The 21,992-nt window shown below is 62.5% G+C and overlaps 1 protein-coding gene across 1 annotated transcript in view; it reads left to right on the plus strand.

Annotated features, from left to right (window-relative positions):
- Positions 1–36: 36 nt before the first annotated feature.
- Positions 37–21,992, plus strand: part of DLGAP4 (DLG associated protein 4) — a 150,935-nt gene continuing 128,979 nt past the window's right edge. Inside the window, exon 1 of the mRNA XM_042021643.1 lies at positions 37–114. The gene's annotated coding sequence lies outside the window, so the exon portion shown is untranslated. The remainder of the gene's footprint in view (positions 115–21,992) is intronic.

Consider the following 21,992-nt stretch of genomic DNA (forward strand, 5'->3'; position numbering starts at 1 on the left):
CGTGCGGCGGCCGGGCTGGGCCCGGCCCCGCCGTCCCGGGCCCCCCGCCCAGCCCGCCGGGGCGCTGCGAGGAGCGGGCGCTGCCCCGCCGCGGGACCCGCACAGCCGGGCCAGGTGAGGAGGGGCTGCGAGGGGGCCGGGGGCGCCGGGAGCGGGGCGGGAGGGCGGTGCGGGGATGGACGGTGCGGGGCCAAGGTACGGACGGTGTGGGGAACGGCTTGGACGGTGCGGGATGGAGGGATGGACGGTGCGGGTTGAAGGTCCGAGCGGTGCAGAAATGGGCTGGCTGATGCGGGAGGGATGGCCGGACGGTGCGGGGTGGATGGCCGGGCGGTGCGGGGTGTGTGGCCGGGCGGTGCGGGGTGGATGGCCGGACGGTGCGGGGTAGATGTCCGGACGCTGCGGGAAGGGGCTGGCTGGTGCAGGGCTGGGCTGACTGGTGCGGGAACGGGCAACAAGGAGTTAAGTGGCTGCGGAGCAACCGGGCTCAGAGTGTGTGTGTGCGTGTGTGTGTGTGTGTGTGTGAGGTCCAGCACCCCGGGGGCGTGGCCCAGCCCACCCCACGCGTGTCCGTGCGGGGCAGCGGCCGGTGCCGGTGCGGGCTGCGGCGTGGCGGGGCCGCGGCTGCGCAGGGTGCGGGAGCCACGGCAGAGCCCGGCCCCGCCGCTGCCTCGCTGCTCTCCGCAGCACAAATATCTGCGTGTGCGGGAACCCCGGCCCGGCGCCTGTGCGGGGGACCCGCTGCGGGACCCGCGGCGCGGGGCTGAAGGTGGCCCCGTTTCCCGGTGCGTGCCCTCCGCAGCGAGCCGGTGCGGGAGAGCGGCCCCAGCCCGGGCGTGCGGGTGTGCGCGGCCCGCGCCTGCGTGTGCTCCGCTCGGGGTGCGTGTGCTTCCCCTTGGACGTGCGTGTGCTTCCCCTTGGATGTGCTTGTGCTCCCTTTGGATGCGTGTGTGCTCTTGCTTGGACGTGCGTGTGCCCCGCCGGGGGTGCGTGTCACATACACGCGTGTGCAGCGGTCGGTGGTGATGTCCCTGCGGTGTGCAGGGCGTGAGGCTGGAGGTGTGTGCCAGGGAACGCACAGGGGTGATGGAGGGAGCGGGCACGTGTGGGGAGCTGTGTGAGCTGGCTGCAGCCCCGGCGGTCTCTGGGCACCTGGCCCCGTCCCACGAGTGGCCACCGGCACTGAGCATGGCCCCGGCTTGTGTTTGCTGTGCCTGGGATGTGCCCTGTCCTTCCCCTCAGCCGGGATGGTTTGCAGTGTGCAGGCAGTGGCTGCGGGCAGAGCTGCCCGACCCTCACCCCTCTGCCCAACCCTCATCCCTCTTCCTGCGGGTTTTCCCGTGTAAAGGTGCTCCAGGCTGTCCAGAGCCAGTGGGACTGGGGGGAATGGAGCGGGCAGGGAATGGAGCTGGCTGGCAGCGAGTGGCAGCGCCTGGCAGGTCAGTGCCTGCTGTCCCTGTCCCTGTGTGCTACCCCCGGTGCCCCTCCAGCTGCAGCAAGGGCCTGGATCAGTCCCAGGGTAGTGGTTGGGTCATTGCACTATCATTAGACTTTTGGAAGGGCAGACGAGTCCCCTCCAGGAGAGAGGTGCCACATAACAAACTCTCCTGTGGGCCTTTGCCATGACGCACTCTGGAAGCTCCAATCCAGGATGAGGCCCGGGCAGGAACAGGATTTAGAGCCTTGTTGCCATCGTTTCCATTGGAGTTTGGCACCAACATGCCTTTGAGGAGCAGAGCCTTGGTGACCTTCCTGACCCCGTGCCTGGTGTGGGGCCAGCACCTGCAGTGCCAGGAGCAGCCGTGTCCGTGCAGAGGCGCGGGGCTGGCGCTCCGCAGGACCTGGGCATCTTGGAGCACTTCTGCAAAATGGACTCTCGGAGCCTCGCAAATCCACCTCCGGCTGCTTCTCCTCCGAGGAAGCAGAGCACAGAGCCAGCTCAGGGCTTCTCACAGGAAGCTGTCGCCTGCTAGGAGCTGCCACTCCTGCTCTGGGACATGGGGCTGCTGCTTGTGCCGGCAGGAAAATGGGGCTTTTCCAGCTGTGGGCTTGGCAGATGTGGCTCCGGTGCCTGCAGCAGCCCGGCTCCCTCGCTCCTCTCCATGTCCATGACGCACGGTGTGGTTGGAAGCACGGCTGCGAGCAGCGAGGAACAGAGCAGCTCCAGGGAAACGTGCCACTCTGCAGCAGGAGACTCCTGCACCTTCCCACACCCTCGTGCTGGGCCCAATTTCACCCTCGGAGCATCAACATCTGGTGAGCCAGAAAAAAATGTAAATCGAATAACCATCAGGAGTAATTGGAGACCCGTTTGGAAATTGGTTTGCTACCTGCATGCCTCCCAGGCAAGCTTTTCCCTGTTAACCATTGTGCATCTTTGCATGAAAAACGAGGCTTTATTTCCAGCCTGGCTAGTGGCAGCGCAGCAGGATCGGGATGAGCACGCTGTGTCCCCTCTAATCTGCCCACAATCAGCACCGAGCCGCTGCTGCCACCGCCGCAGAGATGGAGAGCCCTGGATCCAGATGGCAGCTGCCTTCCTCACTGCCCGCATCCTCCCCTCGCCATCCGCAGCGCAGGGCAGCGGAGCAGGGCAGCGGAGCAGGGCAGCGGAGCAGGGCAGCAGCCCGCCAGGACTGGCCCTGGGAGGGCCCTGTCCCCGACAGCCACCTGCGCCCCCCGTTCTGCTGCCCAGCTCAGGCCGGGGCCGGCAGCTCGTGCCGAGCGCTGCCAGCCCCAGGCGAGGCAGAGCCGGGCTGCCAGGAGCTGGGCTGGCTCCCGTTTGCTCTTGGATGGGGTTCAGGGAGCTGACTCGGAGCTTGGCGGGGTTTTTCTTGCCCTGTTTCCAGCCTGGAACCGCAGCTGGCTGTGCTTGGACCGGCCACACTGGGGTGGGCAGCCCCTCACGGCAGCGCCACAGCCCAGGACAGCCCCTTTGGGAGAGGGGTGGGCTGTGCTGGGCACCCACGGTGGGCTGAGCATCGCCCACCTCCCCCCCGGAGCCTGTTGGAGGGGGGCTCTGGTCAGACTCACTGAGGCAAAGGGGCTGCAGGTGATGTCAGGCTGTCCCTGGGGTGGTCAGGGGCAGTCAGTTTGAGCAGTGAGGCTGCCTTGTTATTCTCGTTTTGGGGGTGTGTTTAGCTCTGTGCAGAATAGAGGTGAAGGTTGTGCTCAGGTGTGGGGGGAAGCCCTTGGCTCAAGGTTTGAGGCGCTGAAAGTTGGGTGCCCGCAGCAGAGTTTAGCTGAAGCCACACTCCAGGGGTTGGCACCATCCTCCTGCAGCCCGGGCTCGGCACGTGCTGCTCTCCCTCGCAGCGCCGTGGCAGGGATTGTGGATGCCTGTTCCTCACCTCATACCTGCTCACAGCTCTGCTCTGGGAGCACCTGCGCTTGCCACCCGGGTCCCTCTGTGGGCACAGACTGTGGCTATGCCAACCATGCAGCTCCCAGGGACACTGCTGTGGTGTCTGGGTGTGACCCCATGTTTTGGGTGTGCAAGAGAAGGTGCTGAGCCCCTTCCTGCTGCAGAGACATTGTAGAGGGAAGGTTCCCACCACGCTGAGCCCTCCCATGCCTGCTCTGGCTCTGCTCAGGAAGGCTCCCGTGGATGTCAGCCTTTCCTGTGGTTGCCTGGTGCGTCTGGACCATGGGCTGTCAGGAAAATTGTCTTTCCTGAGAGCTTTGCCCAATTGAGGCCTGGCTGCAGCTCTTCACCAAGAGAGCAGAGCTGCTGCAAGGAGGCACAGCACAGCTTCCACAGCTGTTACGGAGATCTCGTGGCAGAGGGTTGGAACTAGGCGACATTTAAGGTCCCCTCCAACCCAAACCACTCTCTGATCCCCTGATTCTATGGTCTTGGTGGGTTTATGCCCACTGGGAGAGAATGGGATGGGGCGTCAGAGAGACAGGCAGCCCCAAACCTACACTCTGCTGGCTGTGGGATGGTTAAATGTCCCTGGGCCTGGCTTCTGCAGTCCCTGGGATGTGTGGGCCCTTCTGTACATCCCTTGATCGACTCCCACAGGGGAGGACCCCATTCCCTCAGGCCTCCAACAGCTGCCTTTGGGTTTGGTGTCCCCTGGATGTCCCGTGCTGTCCATAGGGCTGTTGCTGAGGACTCAGAGGAGCTGATCTCTCTGCTGGAGCTTTGAGGTGACACTTGTGCTCAGGAGGAGTGGTAAGGCCTGTGATGAGCATCGTGAGAGTCCCCTTATGTCAAGTGTTTAATATCCCAATCCCTGAGCCGTTTGTCTCCGTGTGTCTCTGCAGGGCAGGAACCACCCACACCATTTCCCCTGGCAGGTGGCAGACGGGTGACAGCACCAGGCTCCAGCCATTCCAGGGGGGGCTGGACAGCCTGGCTGGGGGCTGGGAGGCTTGGATCCCCTCCCCACTGCTTCCCTCTCAGCTGGGCTGAGGTATATTCTTCACCCACAGTGCCTCCGGGCCTTGGTAGAGGAGCAGGTGCTGGAGGTGGTCACTGATTCCTCATGTTGGGTCCTGGGGTGGCCCAGCTGACGGCCACGACTCCGCAGGGAGCAGCTTCCTTCCGCTGGGTGAGCTGGGAAGCACCCACAGCGAGCATCCCTGGGATGTTCCAGGGCATCCCCTTGTGCCCTGAGGAGCCTCCGTTGGTGCCTGCTCTGGTGTGAGACCCCCTCTGTGCCTGGGGTCCCCATGGGGAGGACAGAGAGGAGCCGGTTGTGTGCCAGCCTGCTTTGGGTCAGAGCAGAGTCCTCGGCTGCAGCCACAGGGACCTCACAGCTTGCTTTGGGAACATGCTCAGGGTGCCAGTGCTTTCCACCATTTTCTTACCTCCGTGCTCCCTCGGCTCAGCTCCGTCCCCTCTGCTGTCCTGCCCAGCTCCTGCTCTGTCCCCACTGACCACGGTCCTCTCCCAGGCACCCACTGTCCCCCGGGCTGGGACAGCCCTGCCGTGCTCTCCTGTCCTTCCCCCTCGCGGTGCCGTGGTGGTGGTGGCTGGGCTGGGGCGGGCAGGGGCCCGTCCTGCTGCTCTGTCAGCAGAGCAGCACCCCACGAGGTATTTATAGGCTCCGTAATGTTATTCCCCTGCCAAACTATTACGGAAATAGGCTCGGTGTGTGTCATAGGAGAGAGGATTTTAATGGCACAGTTTTCACTGCGGGAATGAAGGTGACGCTCCCTCGCTGTTTTCCTTGACCGATGGTGGAGATGGGATGGCTGCTCCGGGGCTTCAGCTGGGACGCCGTGGGCTTGGGCAAGCCCTGGACATGGGCACCGCAGGTGGGGCAGGGACCTGCTGCCCTGCCCTAGGGACCACTGGGGCAGCCAGGGCTCGGGGCTGGGGCTGGGACTGAGCAGATCCAGCTGATGGACGAGGTCCTTTGTCCAGTGATTTTCTCATTCTGAACAGTTTGAGGTGATTTTCTAAATGATCAGAAAGGGCTGGTTTGGCATTTTCTAAATAGCCCACCCTCCCTCCGTCTCAGCTGGGCACTGCTGCTGGTTTGGGAAGAGCCCAAAGGCCAGTGACAGTGATGTGTTCAGAGGTGTTTCAGCTGGCTGGAGCACGGAGCGGCTTTCAGCTCTCAGCTCTCAGCTCACAGCCACTGGTACCATTCCCTGCCTCTCCTGCCTGCTGTGGGGAGAAGCCTCTGGGATGGGAAAACCAATTTCATGGCAGGCCAAGGTTTGGATTGTGCTTTCCAAGCAGGATACTGGATATATGGAGGGACATGGACAGACAGCCCTTCACAGCACAGAGGTGTGTCCTGCCCCTGCTCAGCACAGACAGTGACGCTCCCTGAGGGGGTGACACACCCTGAGGGGGTGATGCTCATGGAAGGGATGATGCTCCCAGAAGTTGTGTGCCCTGCACGATGAGGCAGAAGGGATGGGCAGGCGTGGGACACCCAAGCTCCCCACGAGATCCTCAATCCTTTCCTGGGACAGGCCAGGCTCAGGAGTCCTGTCCCCAGCCCTGAGCAGGGGACAGCAGCTCTCCCCTGCCCACACAGCAGCCCAGGTGGGCTCAGAGCCCCCTGTGTGACCTGGGGACAGGAGGCTGCTGCACTCTGGGGCTCCCTAGGTTTGGGAAGAGCAAGGAGCTGCTGCCCACGTGCCCCTGTTGCCCTCATGCCTCCTGTCCTCTGCTTGGAGCTGTGAGCTGGGGATGGAAACCTTCCCCTCCTGTGGCTCCCTGGCAGCCTCTGGCACTGCCCACCCGAGATGTGGACAGCCCTGCTCCTGGGGCTGCTGCCCGCCCAGGGCTGGTGGCCGGGGGTCAGTGGCTGCCTCCAGCCCCCCGGCAGCGCTTCCCACAGGCAGCCAGGCCTTGCAGAGCCAGCTTGGAAACTGGGAACCGCTGAGCCGCAGAAAACGCCCTTCCCACCCATCGCAGCGTGCCCTCCTCCCTCCCTCCTGCCCTCCCGGTGCTGCTGCGGGAGCTGCAGCCCACAGCGAAGGGCTGGTGCCCTGCAGGACGGGCACACCTGAGCTCCAGGGCAGGCAGTGGGTGCCACAGGTGTCCCCAGGGCCCAGCCCTGCTGCCCCCAGCGCTGCAGGCTCCCCGTGCCTCCTGCCTCGGGAGAGGGTGCTGCGGGTGGCACCGTGATGCTGGGGGCTGCTTGCCTGCCCACACACGCACGGCTCCCACCCCCAGGCTGCCTCTGCCTGCCCTCGGCCCTTCCAGCCCGCTGTTTTCCAGGCAGTCGTTCCCCTCTCGGGTGGCTGCTTATCCTGAGATCAATGCTGAGCGCTCTCCTCCTCCTGCTTGCTGCACTGTCCCTTAGGACGGACCGTTCAGCCTGCTCCTCCTCCTCCTTTTCCGCTTCATTAATGAGTCTCTTTGCACTAAGAAGTCGTGATAGCTGCCAGGGGACCTGGGAGGTCTGTGGAGAGCAGCGGAGAGGCCACCAGCCCAGCTCCTGGGATTTAGGATGCTGGGCACTGGGGCTGGGATGCTGCAGGGCTGCCTCGGTGCTGGTTGAGCCCCCGGCACAGCACGAGGGGTGTGGGGGAAGAGGGAGGGGACAGTCAGGGGGTCTTTTGCCCACATGCAGTGACAGGAGGCAGGGAAAGCAGCCTGGGGCAGCTCCCAGCTGCTCTGCCATGGTTTTGCCCCATATCTGCCATCCATGGTGTTCCTCATCCTGGTGCAGAGCTCCTCCTTCGGGGCTGCCTTGGGCAGGAGGTGGCCACTGATGCTCCCACAGAGGCCCATGGATCTCACAGGAGATGTCCACTGGCCCTGGTGGCCTTCAGATCCCAAGGGCTGCACGTGGCAGAGGGCGGGGATCCTGGGCATCCCCCAGCCCCGCACCCAGCGCCCGTCCCCAGCACGTGCCCGCTGGCAGCACGAGTGTGACACCTACACGTGGTGCCTCACCAAAGAAGCTGGACTTTGCAAACACATTCTGTGGGCACTGCTTTAATTTCCCAGTGTCTCAACACTCTCCCAAACCTGAGAAACTGAGATGGTTTCTGCTCTGCGGAGAGGGAGGCTCCTGTTGTCGCTCTCTCACATACGCACGCATCACACACACAGAGACTGATTCCTCTCCCTTCCCACTTTCCTCCTCCAAATGACTTCAAACACTTTATGAAAATGTTATTTTCTCCCAAACTGTTGCCTTTCTGCCTTGCTCTCCTGAGCAGCCTGTTGGCTTTCCCTGAGCTCCCAGTGTGCTGGGGTAGGGATGTCCCTGCAGAAGGGGGAAGGTGCTGGGGGAGCTGCACTGTGCTGGGGGGGGACACCAAACCTGCCCATACTTCAAGTGGGGCTCATCTGATCCTTCAGAGTTGCTCTGGATTGAATCACTGAATCCCAGAGTGGGACTGAAAGTGTTGAAAGGGCATTACAGACCATCCAGTGCCACCCCTGCCATGGGCAGGGACACCTTCCACTGTCCCAGGTTGCTCCAAGGCCCCTCCAACCTGCCCTTAGACACTTCCAGGGATCCAGGGGCAGCCACAGCTGCTCTGGGCACCCTGTGCCAGGGCCTGCCCACCCTCACAGGGAAGAATTTTTTCCAAAAATCCAGTGCAATAGGGCAAACCCCTCGTGCAAGGTGGTGCAGTGAGGACACAGCTCAGAGGTGCTCTCCACGGTGCCGTGGGGGTCCTGTCCTCCAGGAGCACGTGGGAAGATGCCCCCAGCCCCATGGCAGCCTGACTTCCCCAGGCAGGACCTGTTTCCCCTGTCCATGGCAGGCTCTGCTGCCAGAGCACCCTGTGGGCACACAGGGCCCTGGGCCAGGCTGGGGGTGGGCTGGAGTGCACCCCTCTGCTGCCTGTGGCAGGGGCTGACTCACGGCGCTCTCCCGGCGCTCTCCCGTCACAAGCAGATGGATGATTTGATCACCTAGCAACCGAAATAAGCCGGGGATTAAACCATCATCCCCCTGGGTGGCAGGGGCCAGGCAGCCCCCAGCCACTCCCCAGCCCCTGGGTTTCCCTGGGATGGGGCTGGGGGAGCCCTCTCCTGCCAGCCCTCTGGAGCGGGACTGCGCCTGCCACCGGCACCCCAGCGGCAGCGGCTCCAGGGCTGAGCTGGGTGCAAGGAGGGAGGGGGTCCCACAGGACCGGCTCCCAGGGAGGTCCAAGGGGCATCTCCAAGCATGCACAGAGGGGCCAGGTCTCTGGCACCCTTTGGACAGGCTGCTGATTATCTGGAGCATCCAGAGATCCCAGATGAGGAGAGAGAGGCTTGTGCCAGGACCTCCAGAGGGAAGTTTCTGGGAGGTGAGCACAGAGGACTTTGGATGGGACCCACTGACCCCTTGTCACCCCCTCCACCACCAGCTCTGAGTGTCCTTGGCTCCGGCCCAGTCCCTTGCCTGGCACTGTCCAAGCCAGAGAATAACCCCGGTATAATGTGCTCATTCCAGTTGTTCCATCACGAGCAGGAGGAATTTGCTCCTGGCAGAGCCCTGGTGCTGCCTGAGGTGGCATTTACCTTCTGATCGCTCCAGCCACCTCCAGAGGATCTTGGCACAGGGCTGCTATCCATGCCCCATCCCTGGAAGCATCCAAGGCCGGGCTGGATGGGGCTTGGAGGAACCTGGGACAGTGGAAGGTGTCCCTGCCCATGGCAGGGGTGGAATGGGATGGGCTTTAATATCCCTTCCAACCCAAACCATTCTGGGATTCTGAGATCCTACCACAGCCCTGAGGGGGATGGGATCTCCTGGGGCAGGGGCTGGGCTGAGCTGAGCTGGAAAGTGGGAGCTGGGCAGGGAGTGGGGCAGGAGGAGGTGTGAGGACACTGTCAGGTTTGGGTGCCCATGGCACCCATTTGGAGCTGGGGGACTCTCTGTGCTGCAGAGCCCTCCACAGCTCCAGCACGGGCGCCGGTGGGAGGTGGGGCAGTGGGGACACACCTGCCCTGGCCACAAACTCCAGAGTCCTGTGGGAGGGCACTGCTGGGCTGGCTCCTGTCCCCAGCACGCCGCTCTGGTGTTTGGACCTTGTGGCAGGGTGGGATCACTCACAGCCCGTCAGGAACCCAGTATGAGCCAGGCCACGGTCTGGAGGGGGGATGGAGACCACCAGCCCATCAGAACTGCCCCAGACCCGTGCAAGCATCTCCTGCCCAGAAGGAAGCTTCCATCCGGGCTGTGCTGGGCCATCCTGGGTGCGGAGATGTGGCTGCTGGCCCTCCTGCAGCCGCTGCGGCCGGAGGCTGCGGGGCCATCCCAGTGCCAGGCCGGGGCCGGGCCGGTGCCAGCGCGGCGCTGCCGGGCCCAAAGGAGGGCTCAGGAAATAGGGCAGCCCAGCTGCCAGCTGCTCTTTGTGGGACACAGCTGATATAATTAGATGAGACGCCCTGTTCCGTGCCGAGGGAGCCGCTGTGCCCCGCGGCCCCGGGAGCCCCGCAGCCCTACTTTGGTGGCACTGCTTGTCCCAGCGAAGGTGAGCCACTTCCAGCAGGGAGCCCTGCCTGCTGGGCTCCTCCCTCGCTGTCTCCAGGCTGGATGACCACGTGTCCTCTCCTCTGCTGGGGCTTTGGTGGCTTTGGGGGACCTTGCTGACCTGCAGGAGAAGGTCAGGGAGGTGATGGTGGCAGGAGCCAGGCCAGCCCCTCATCTCACTTCCCTGTGGGACAGCGTGACCAAATGCAGTGCCTGACACAGCTGCAGGACATGGGACTGGCCATGGGACTGCCGAAGGCCACAGGCAAACCAGGGATTGGAGAGGTCCCTCTGAGTCAGGCTTTACCTCATTAGAGAACACCCCAAACTGCATCTGCTCTGCCTCTGGAGAGCCCTGTCCTTCTGAACACCCGTCCTGAGGTTCAGTGATGCCCATGCCTGAGGCACTCAGCATGGCTGTGCATCTCTGCCCCTGGGAATGCCCCCCAGAGCATTCCATATATCCCGGGCTGATCCGCTGGACCCTCCAGGACTGGTTATCCCCAAGAAGATGAGTTGTAACTGTTTGGGAATTTCCAGCTGGAGCTGTCAGGGGCGGGGTTAGGTTGGATATCAGGGAAAGGTTCTTCCTCCAGAGGGTGCTGGGCACTGCCCAGGCTCCCCACGGAATGGGCACGGCCCCGAGGCGGCCAGAGCTCCAGGAGTGTTTGGACAGCGCTGCCAGGGACTGTTGGGGTGTCTTGGGCAGGGCCAGGGGTTGGACTCAATGGTCCTTATAGGATATTCTCAGGATATTCTGTGGTTCTGTAGGAACTCCTGCTTTGTGGTTCTGACCTCATAACCATCAAATCCAGCCATTTTTGCCCCTGCCAAGAAGCCAGGAATGTGTTTGGCATCCCCATTCCTCCAGCCACTTCCACAGGGATGGGCTCAGCCCAAGCCAGGTCCATCAGGATTCCTCTGCAGGCTCCCATCTGCGTCTGGGGTGGATCTGTGGGTGCTCCAGGAGCATCCCAGAGCCCATGGCAGGAGCAGCCAAGGCTCTGTGGACAGAGGCAAATTTCAGAGAAAGATAAAAGGAGTTTTATTTCCACAAACGTCTGTTTACACTGAGCTACTGGCTTCCACTGGAGCTGGGAAGCTGCTGGAACCTCCCTGTCTCAGAGGGGTGTGAAGGGATATTCCGTGTGCCTGGGGCTCAGGGCTGGGGTCTCAGAGCTGTTCTCCTGGCAGGGAGAGGGGCAAGAGGGAGAGGGGCAGCTGCTTTGACATCCCCCACCGTGGGCAGGGAGTCACCCCCGAGGGGTTGCCTGCGACTGGGGGGCACATGGGGACCTTTTCCATGAGGATTTCCATGAGGAGAAGTCACAGCACATTGTGGTCTTTGGGGAAGCTGGTGGCAGGAGGAGCCTGCGGTGATGCCCCAGTGTAGGAGGGGAACCTCCCAGGTTTTCCTGAGACCCACCAGGCTGTGACAGAGCTGTGGGAACAGGGCAAGAGGAGCAGGGGTGGCAGCAGGACTGGGTGCTGCTGGGGACTCCCATGGCACAGGGCATCTCCTGCCATTGGCAATGCTGCCAGGGGCTGGGGCAGGCTGGAGGGAGAGGTATTTTTGGTTGGAAAGGCAGAATGTGGAGAGCAAACCACCACTGTGGCTGGAGAGGACTCAGCTCTGCCCTGGGCCCAGCCCAGGCACCCCTCAGAGGGGGTCCTGGTGGGGGCTTTGTGGCCAGGGAGAGCCCCAGGCCATCCCTCATCCAGGCCACCCCTCCTGTGCCTCTCCCCGAGGATCAGAGCAGCTGCTGCCCAGCACGGTGCCCTCGGAGCCCTCAGAGCCCCGCCTGCCTCTCCTGGGGGAAAACTGTCCTGTCCCTTGAGCTGTTCTAACCTCCAGTGCCATTCCTGCTCCGCCCTGGCTCTGCCGGTGCCATGGGATGGTTTCTGCAAAGCTGGACGTTTTTGGGGAGGGTGGCTCTGTTTGTCCTCCCCTGCAGGGCTGCTGCCCTGGGGGCTGCTGGCACACTGGGGAAGAGCAGTCTCACAGGATTCACAGGGACGAGGGAGCAACAAATCCAGACCTTGGATTTGAGGAGTTCATCCCAGGTTTACATCACGCTCCAACTCTCCTGTTTTCCCCAGTGTTGGGAAAGGGGAAACTGGAAAGGAGCCAGAGAATCAAACCCAGGGCACCTGCACCCTGTTCCAGGAGTAACAGGTGTCAGAAAAATGATCCTCAGCTGGCAAAGCAGGCAGGGACCCAGCACAGCTCCTGCTGAGAGCCTGGCTGGCAGGATGGGCTCTCCACTCGGGGACAGGGAGAGCCCAGGGGCCTGGGGGCTGTGCTGGGCAGGGGCTTCTCATCAGCTCCCTGAGCACCTCGTTCTGCCAGCACCATCTCCTCCCCAGCTGAGAAAAGACAATGTCTATTTTTTCACTGAAATTCGCTGGTTTTCCAAGTTTTGTCATAATGGGAACATGGAATCTTGCTTTTCCTGGAAGGCCATGGACCTTCTCATGTGACTGGCACAGTGGAGGGGCTGCAGTTTGGTCAGTGGGTGTTCTTCCCCCAGCTGCTCTGCTGGGAAATAGGTGGCTGCAAAAACCATGCTCAAGTGCTGTAAAAATGTAGCTGCAGGTCCTATTCTCTCTCAGATCATATGTTTGTGGGCATAAAGAGCTTTTAGAGGTAGATTAACTTCATTAAAATTGAAAGCACTCATTAATGGCACTGTAACTCCTCCAGTAATGGCTGGGCCAGGCTCTGTGGTGAAGCTGCTCCTCTGTGGGTGCCTGTACCTGTAGCTGAAGCTTCCCACCCCTCCCTCTGCCCTCCCAGTGGCTTTGCAATCCTGTGTTGGGTGATGCTGGACCAGGGCTGTGCCAGGGCTGGCTCAGTGCCCAGGTGGGAGACCTGGAGGGCAGGGGGATCCCTGCCCTGGTGCCCCGGGGATGTGGTTTGTGCTTCTGGCTCTGTGCTCTCTCCCGTGGAAAGTCTTGGAGCACTTCAGGAGGGAGCTGGGCCTCCTGGCTCTGTGCCCATCACTGGGGTAAGTTTGGAAGGGGTGTGAGGCTGGGGAATGGGGACCAGCACTAGGATGGCTTTTGGGAAGGCCAAGGCTGTAGAGCTGTTCCTGAGGGGCTCCTGGGCCCACCTGGGCTCCTGCCTGACCCGGAGGAGGTTTCTCACCTGGGAGAGAGGGGCTTGGTCCTGTAAGGAGCTACAGGCCACAGGGACACAGAGGCCCTGCCAGGGACAGCGAGGGCTCGGAGGGGGCTGAGGCCCCTCCTGGGCTGGGGCAGTGTCCTGTGCCTAGACAATGCCTGAAGGAGGAGTCCAGAGCAGCCTCCACACACTTGGCATCACCCAAACCCTACAGGCTGCTGCCCCCATGCCCGGCAGGTGGGCAGGGGGTTCCTCTCAGATTTACAGCCATGCCTGGTTGCACCCCATGGCTCTTGGGGACTCCAGCCCAGCCCAGGGCTTTCCTCTTGGAGTCCTTCCCCAGCCGGACCCAGCCCTCTGTCACCAGTGGTCAGGGGGAGCTGGGGTGCTCGTGCTGCTGCCCAGCCCCTGGTGGGACTTCCCAGTTACGGGAAGGAGGGTCCATGTGCCCCTAAGGCCGCACAGGTGGCCCCAGCCCGGTGCCAGGCTGCCCTTCCCCGGCAGCAGCAGCAGCAGCAGATCCGATTTGTCTGCCTTGCCTTTGCTGCCCCACTAAGCAGGTTTTAATTTTGTTAAATAAATACGAAGTAATGGCAGCAGGGCTGGGAGCCAAACGGCCTGGGGACATCCTTGGGAGCCGGGCGGGCTCTGCAGCGGGGCAGGACCAGCGCTGGGAGCGGGATGGGGTCGGGCAGAGCTGCTGGCAGCAGGGCCGGCGGGGTGGCCCCGGGGATGGTCCCAGGCTGGCTTCTGGAGCAGATGTGGCCCCTCGCCGTTCGGTGCCTTCAGAGCAATTTCTAAATGGCTGCTAAACAGCACGGTCAGAAGCACACTCGTCTTCCCGTCCTAATTAGTGGATCAGACAGTAATTTGTAATCCGTTTGAATAGGAAGATCTGAGTGCCTCGCCCTGGAGCCTGGGCAGGACACAGGGGTGGCAGCATGGAGTAGAGCTCTTGGGGCAGGGATGAGGGCTCCTCTTGGTGCCGGCAGGAACTGCTCTCCCCTCTCAGGTTCCATAAGCCCTCTGCTTTCTTCCGAGTTTTGGCATTTTCATTTCTCTCTGTGGTACCCAGCAGAGCACCCCAGCAGCAGGGCCACAGGTCACCTCCTGCTGTCCCTGCAGTGGTGGCAGTGGCAGTACCTGGTCACCAGGGCCCTTTTGCAGCACTGGCAAACCAGCTGGGCATGGCCACACCGGAGCTGGGATGGGCTGGGGCCAAGGTGACCCCCAGGGCAAACCCATCCCAGCAGGGGTCTGGCCTTAGGTGTGCTGGCGTTTGTGTTTTCAGTGCTGAGGATAAAAGGAGACCTGGAGCAGGAGGATGGAAAAAAAGCCAAAAAGCTGAAAAACAAGAAGTGAGGGAAGAGGGGATGAGGGTGTGAGGTGAGCAGAGGACAAGGCAGAGAGCAGGAGCAGCCCCGGCTGTGATGGGCAGGGAGAGAGGCTGAACCGGGGCCATCCAGGGCAGCGTGTGGAGCAGGAGTTTGGTGTGATAGCCACAGCTTATCCCAAGTGCTAGTGCCTCTGTGTGACCCTCGGACAGAGCACAGGAGCAGGGCAGGGGTGGGGATGGAGGTGGGGGTCCCAGGGGGTCCCAGCAGCGTCCCTGCACTGCAGGAGCAGCGGGCGGGACAGTGGCCGTGGGGTGCGGTGGGGCTGAGCCAGGGGAAGGTGACAGGCAGTGGGGTGGCCTCGGGAGTTGGGCTCACAAATAGCTCCGGGTCCATGGACAGGGGTGACCCGCAGGATCGGGCTGTGGCAGACCCAGGGGCAGCAGCACATGGGGCAGGGTCACACTGCCCTCACCACGGTGGCACCGAGCAGCTCCTTGCTGGTGGTGTCTTTAGCATCAATTAGCTGGGGAAAAGCACAAGTGTCCTGCATGCATTAACCTTTAGAAGCGCCGGAGTACGAGGAGGAGCCGGGAAGCTCGGGGGAGTGGGGCAGGCGCGGCTCAGGGTGACAGCCCCGAGCGAAGAGCCTGGCCCGGGGACACGGCCCTGGGGGCAGCCACCCGTGGGGCAGGCGCGGGGCACAGCCGTCCCAGGTGGCAGCGCAGAGATGCTGGGGGAAGGCAAGAGCTACCAGGAGCAGCAGTTCCCTGCTTGCTGCATTCCCCGGCCCTCCGCGGAGTGTGGGTAATGGCAGCAGTGACTCACCGCGCTTTACTCACCGCTAATGACGAGCGCTGCTCCGGGTGACTCCGGCTTAGACAAACCCAGCCTCTCCCAGATTCCCATGAACAGGGCAGAGCGGTCTGGGGCGTTCCGAGAGGGCAGGTGAGCAGCACGGACGAGGAGAACACCATCTAGTCCATGCTCGTCCCAGTCCCCCCGGCTCCCCCGATGCTGAGGGTCTGCAGCAGAGCAGAGGGAAAAAGAGAAGGGAAGCGGTTTTGAGGGAAGGCTGCAGAGTCGCTGGAGGCTTCAGGAGCCACATGCTCCAGGTTTGGAGCTCGTTCTTGTAAGCCCCCCACAGCTGCACCCCGAGACAGTGGTGGGGGTGGTGAGAGCCCCCAGCTCCCAGAGGAGCAGCAGGAGGTGTCTGTGGGGTGCAGGGGCAGCGTGGCCGGAGCAGGGAGCAAGGAGCCCCAGGAGCTGCTCTCACTGCAGTCCCTGCTCTTACAGAAAGTTCTGGGTCAGGAGGGGAGAGCTCCTTTGGGGGTACAAGCCTCAAGCCAGGCCTGGCTATGGGTGGCTTGCAGGGGACAAAGCACAGGAGCAGGGTCACTGTGTGGAACAGGGCCACCGTGGAGCTAGGTCACTGTCCAGAGCAGGGCCATCATGGAGCAGGGTGTCTCACGTGGAGCATGGTCACCCTGGAGCAGGGTCACTGTGCGGAACAGGGCCACCCTGTGGGACAGGATCACCGAGCAGATCCGAGTCTTCACGTGGAGCAGGGTCACTGTGTGACCATGGAGCAGGACCTCTGTGCATGTCAGAGCCTGGATCCAGAGCGGAACAATCTCCAGCTCTCTGGAAGAGCCTGTCCCAACAGCGTGCCCAACTCACTGCCCTGCTCTTGCCCCCAGTGCCCCCGGTGGGACCTGCTGTTCCTGCTGATGGCAGAAGGTCCCAGCCTGACCCCCGTGCTGGGGTGAGTGTCCCCCACACCCCCCGGCCCCTCTATGTGCTGTGAGTCACGGAGCCGGGATGAGCAAGAGCCTGAGGCAGTCACACGGAGCTGTCATTGCTGCCGTGGGCTTGCCTGCCAGCCTGCCACGCTTGTCACGCTCCCCAGGGACGAGTTGGTGGCCCCAGGCATCACTGGCTGCTTTAGGCAAACAGGGGCCGACCCACCACAGGCCCTCCCCTCCAGCCGCTCCACGTGCACTGGGAATGTTGGCACCAGCATTAGCACTGGGTTTGATGGGATCAAGCCCTGCTCCCTCCATGTGCTGGCAGCACACTCAGCTCTGGCTCCTGCAGAGGGACCTGGCGGATGTGAGGAGTCAGGGATGTGCCAGGCTGGTCGTGAAGCTGCTGCAGGAGCAGGATGTGAGGATGGAAATGGAAATGATGCTGGGCTGTGAGAGGTGGGGAGAGGCCCTGTGGGGAAGGACACGGAGCTCTGCCTGCTTTCTGGGCTGTGCTGCTTCCCACGGGATCGGGGGGCTGGAGGGGCTCCTCGGCCATCTGGGTTGCTCTGTCCGTCCTCCATGGTCACACCATGCCCTGACTGCAGCGGGATGTGTCCCTGCTGGCACCGGGGCCAAGAGCCAGGGGAACACCTGAGGGTCTGAGAACAGAATCCTTTGTTTGCCCATCCATTTTGGATGCTGGATACATCCAAACCACTCCTGGGATGGTTCCTGCCTGTGCTCATTCCAAGCTGTGTGGGATTGGAGGGGTCAGGGGCTGCCCCCATGCTGGCAGGGCAGGGCAGGGCAGGGCAGGGCAGGGGCTCATCCTCCATCCTAACAGGAACGTGTCGGCTCACTTGGATCAGAGAAACCCCTCCTCAGTCAGAGGGGCTGGACAGAGGGAGCAGTGGGAGGTTTCTGGGTGCTCTACAGGCACTGTGAGCCTGGAGCAGGGGCTGCAGAGGGGCTGCTGCAGGAAGGGACAATGGGGTGTGGGGGGTGCCAGGCTCAGCAGGGCAGCCCTGGGACCTGCCCTGCCAGTGGGTGAGGGCTCCCTGCAAATCCATCCTCAAAGTGCCTTAGGCCAAACCCGGGGCTGGAGCTGCTTGGTTTGCTCTAAGGGGGTCCTTGGCAACAGCCCCACACTCTGCCCAGGCTGCAGGGTGTCACCTCTGGGCACAGACCTGCCAGGGCTGTCCCCAGGGCTCAGTAGTGGGGGTCAGCAGGACAGCCCTGGCACTGGCCATCTGGGGGCCCAGCCTGCCCAGACCAGCTCTGTGTGTTGGCCAGCAAGAATTCATTTTAAGATGTCTTTTTCCCCCTTTTCTCCCTGAATTAGCAGATCTGGGACAGAGCTGGCTGTTTGTGTTTGTCACACACGAACACGGGGCTGCGTCTGTGCATTATCCTGACATCAAAGGGGCGTGTGACGCGTCTGGTCGCACAGGCAGGAGGGGACACCAGCTTTTGGGAGAGAGGAGGGTGTTATCAAAGGGTTACAGACAGCTCCTGGAAAGGAGAATGAGGAATAAGGATGGCGAGCACAGAGAGGTGCTACAGAAGCAAATTTTCTCCTGGTCTTTTCATCTTCCCTCTTTATTACAGCAGGGCAGGAGCGAGCCCCTCACAGCAGGGGCTTGGTTATTATTTTAAGGCAAAGGAATCTGCAAATGTGATAGGTGGAGGGAGATGGGGGTTTGGGGAGGAGGCTGAAGGACACACACAGAGAGCTGTACCACGGCAGGGCTCACGGTGAAGCCAGCACCCAGCCAGAAGGGCGCTGAGCTCCTCACTGTGGGGACATGTGTCACTGCCGGAGCTCCTGGGCAGTTCAGCACCTCCCCACCGAGCAGCCCAAGCATTTGGAAGGGACATTTCAGTCCCACAGGAGCTTGGGAATCTGGTGAGCCTTTGGCACCCAGGTCTGGACAGGAAGGTGTAAAACAGACCTGGCCAGGCACTGACCTGGCTCTGCCCCAGCTCCTGAGGATGGGCAGGCCCCGGAACCCGCACTCCCTGGAGTCCCTCAGCGTGTCCAGCCCTCAGCCCTGCCTGCTGCCTGTACTGCCTGCCCTCCCTCCCAGCAGGGCAGGCTGCAAGGTGCCAGAGGCATCCCCACATCCCCTCCTCTAGCACAGGAGGGGATGCCCAGCTCGTCCCCACGAATGCCCCGTCACTGCCCATGACCTCAGCTGCACCCTGTCCCTCTCTGGGGCCGGCCAGCCCTGCCTCCAGCCCCAGGCTGCTGCCTGGCAGCCCTGTGCCAGCTGACAGCTCCCTCCCGTCCCGGGGGCTGTTCCATCGGGTGCTCCCAGGGGCTGCCACCCCAGAGAGCTTCTGTGTGTCCCTTCTCTCTGCTCCACCTCTCCCCACACCAGCGAAGACAGGGTGTGACAGTGGGAGTGCTGCCACCCCCCAGGCTGCTCCCTAAAGGACCTCAGAGCATCCAGCCCTTGCTCCTCCCGAAGCTCTCCACGCCGGAGCAGCGCGGCTGAGTCCTCTCTCCATGGCACAGCTGGCACGGGGATGCAGCCAGACCTGGCTCAGGGCTGTGCTGCCATGAAACCGGGGTGGAAAACTGCGGGAGAAACACTTCCAGGGCTGAAAGTGGGAGTTTCTGCAGGAGGTGACGGCGAGTCCCAGCTCGGGAGCTGCAGGTCGGTGCCCCCGGAGCTGGCAGAGCTGAGCTGGGGAGCGGCGGGGCTGGCAGTGCTGCTGTCCCTCCTGCTGGAGGATCCTCGTGTGCCTCGGGGGAAGCCTTCGAGGCAGAGAGGCTCGGCTGTCCTCTGAGCAGCCAAGGTCGTTCCTGGGAGCCGGTGCAGATGCCAGCTGCCACGTGGCTCGTGCCCGCAGGAGCGCGGGGTAATTAGCTGGAAAGACGGTCAAGCAGCATGGGAAATGGGCAAGGAAAGGAGGGAAACGGCGGAGCCATACCTGGATCGGGGACTCTCCAGCCCAGAGGTACCTCTCCATGCCAGGCCTTCACCCCTGGAGCGGCGGGGGATGTGTGGGCACGCGTGAGCTGTGGGCGGGCGCTGGGGCTGTGCCGGCTGTGGGTGCCCACAGGCCCCCCGTGTCCCCACACGCTGCCCGGCCTCCCCGGCCAGGCGGGGCTCGTTCCAGCTCAGCGCCCTCGTTGCTCTAAAGGGGAAGAGTCGATCTGATCCAGCTGGGAAACATGGAACAACCGCACTGGGGCCGGCAGCAGATGGAGGGAACAGCCTGGCGAGTCAGGCAGCCATGGCAGTGCCCTCAGCAGAGGCAGTGCCCTCAGTGGTGGCAGTGTCCCTCAGCCATGGCAGTGTCCCACAATGATGGCAGTGCCCTCACCCATGGCAGTGCCCTCAGCAGAGGCAGTGCCCTCACCCATGGCAGTGTCCCTCACCCGTGGCAGTGCCCTCACCCGTGGCAGTGTCCCTCAGCCATGGCAGTGCCTTCAGCAGTGGCAGTGTCCCACAATGATGGCAGTGCCCTCACCCATGGCAGTGCCCTCGGCAGTGGCAGAAGTGGAGCTGCTCCTTCACATGGAGCTGCCTCGGGTCTGTCTCTGCCTGGTGGTTCCCTGCGTTGCTGCTGCTCCAGCTCTGGAGCCCTCCTGCCCCTTGGGGCTGGGGCTGCCTGGCCCCCGGGGCCAGGGTTGTGCCCTGAGCCTTCTCCTGGTTAAATTCCTAAGGGGTTCCGAGGGGGAGTCTGGCCCGGGGGGGCTCCCACTGGGATGAGGGGTAGGGGCTGTGTCCGCCCTGGAGGGGGGAGCTGGTGACTCGGACAGCAGCAGCAGCAGTGTCCCCGAGCTGGGGACAGCTGGTCCTGCTGTCCTGGTGCGCTGGGTGACTGGACTCCTGCACCAATATCCCAGCATGGATTTGCAGTCCTCCGGGGGTGTTTCAGAGATCCTGGACATGGTGATCCTGGCAGCTCTCCTCCACGGCTGGCTGGGGGCTGGTGCTTCTTGTGGTGTGCATCTCACTGCCCAGATCGTGCTGGGGATGATCCAGGGTGTTCCTCCAGGCAGCGATGCTGCAAGCCTGGCACTGCCATAGCCGTTGTCCCCATCCCTGTGAGATGGAGGCTTCTGGGCTGCTCCATCCCCTTGTCCTCGTGTGTGGGATCAAGGGGCCGTGAGTCAGGGTTTTGGGAGAGCCAAGCACCATCCCTGGCTCTTCTCTTGGCTCTCTGGGATCCCTTTGGCAAGGCCTTGCCCCTCTGTGCCCCATGATATCCAGGTGCAGGCAGATGTAAGGCTCACTGGGCATACTGGAGGTGTTCCTGCTGGTGTTGTGCAGCGCTGGGATCTGCAGCGTGTGGGGACACTTAAAGTGTGTGTGGGGACAGCCCCGGGCCAGCCTCGTGCCACTGTCCCCAGAGTGCCCACTGGGATCAATCTGCTTGCGGTTCTCAGACTGGGAAACCTCCTGGAAAATGCTTTGGGGTCTTATGGGCATGTGGGGTGTTCAGGGCACTGGGGCAAACTGGTTTTTTAAGGAAACCAAGTAGGACAATGCAGTCCAAGTAGCAGTGACCTGCTGGGGCCAGCTGAGTTTCAGAGCTGGCAGGGAATGGTTTGGGAGGCAGCTGGAATGGGAGGCTCTGGCTGGTGTTTGGGAATGAGGGAACAGGAGCTGGAGCCTGTTGGAGATGCCCGGATCCTGAAGGAAGAAGCAGCAGGGTGTGGGGAGATGGTCCCTGGGCTGTGCCAGGAGGGTGTGGAGGTGTCCTGGTGGTGGCCTCATCCCGGCAGAGAGGGTGGCACAGCCCTTTGTGCCTGGTGATGGGCTCCAGTGACAGTCGGGGTGAGGCTGGGAGGGGCAAAGTCACAGAGGGGACGTTGGGGTGGTGGGACTGTGATGTCCTGCTCTGCCACTCTGGGGTGACAGGTCTGGCCCTCCTCAGGTGGGCTCACCTTGGCTCCCCCACTGTCCCCCACCATAGAGGGACCCATCCCAAGGCTCTGCCCAGGCTGCCTGGAGGAGCAGCCTCCGCTTTGGGGAGGGCTGGGTCTGCTCAGCCCCTCGTGCAGAGGGAGGATTTGGGAATTCTTCTGCCTTACGAACTCAATTGACTTCTTTCCGACCCAAATGTCTTTCCCACCTTGCCAAAGCAGCATCTGATCAGCAGCAATTAGCAAAGCAAACTGCAGTAATGACCTTTCTGGTGTGTCTGGGCGGTCTCTGGGTGCCCTCAAGGAACACTCACCACATGTTTGGGGAGCTCTGCAGGGGCAGCGCCAGGGCCTGGCAGTGCTGGGGCCGTGTGAGGTGGCAGCAGTGTCACCTGGGCACCTCTCCACGAGCACAGGCTCTGTGTCCAGGGGAGGGGACAGAGCCTGGGAAGGGGCTGGAGCACCAGGAGCGGCTGGGGGAGCTGGGAAAGGGGCTCAGCCTGGAGCAAAGGAGGCTCAGGGGGGACCTTGTGGCTCTGCACAACTCCCTGACAGGAGGGGGCAGCCGGGGGGGTCGGGCTCTGCTCCCAGGGAACAGGGACAGGAGAGAGGGAACGGCCTCAAATTGGGCCATAGATTGGATATTAGGGAAAATTTCTTCATGGAAAGGGTGGCCAGGCACTGGCACAGCTGCCCAGGGCAGGGGTGGAGTCACCATCCCTGGAAGTGTTCAAAAGCTGTGTGGATGTGGCACCTGGGGACAGGGGTTAGTGGTGGCCTTGGCAGTGCTGGGGTAAGGGTTGGACTCGATGATCTTAGAGGGCTTTTCCAACCTTTATTTACCTGTGATTCCCAGCCCCCACAGCTGCCCAGGTTCTTTCCGTGGTTTGATCTCAGCTCTCCTCACCCCTCTGCTGCTCACCAGCGCATCCAGGGAAAAGCTGGACTCAGGCACTGCTTTCCCATCCATCATCAGTGATTCTCTTTTCATTTGCTTTTTGGGCTTCACCT

The sequence above is a fragment of the Corvus kubaryi genome, unplaced genomic scaffold (assembly GCF_017639235.1).
Source record: "Corvus kubaryi isolate FWS band 111438036 unplaced genomic scaffold, C.kubaryi_AGA036_p1.0 37157, whole genome shotgun sequence".
NCBI lineage: Eukaryota > Metazoa > Chordata > Aves > Passeriformes > Corvidae > Corvus > Corvus kubaryi.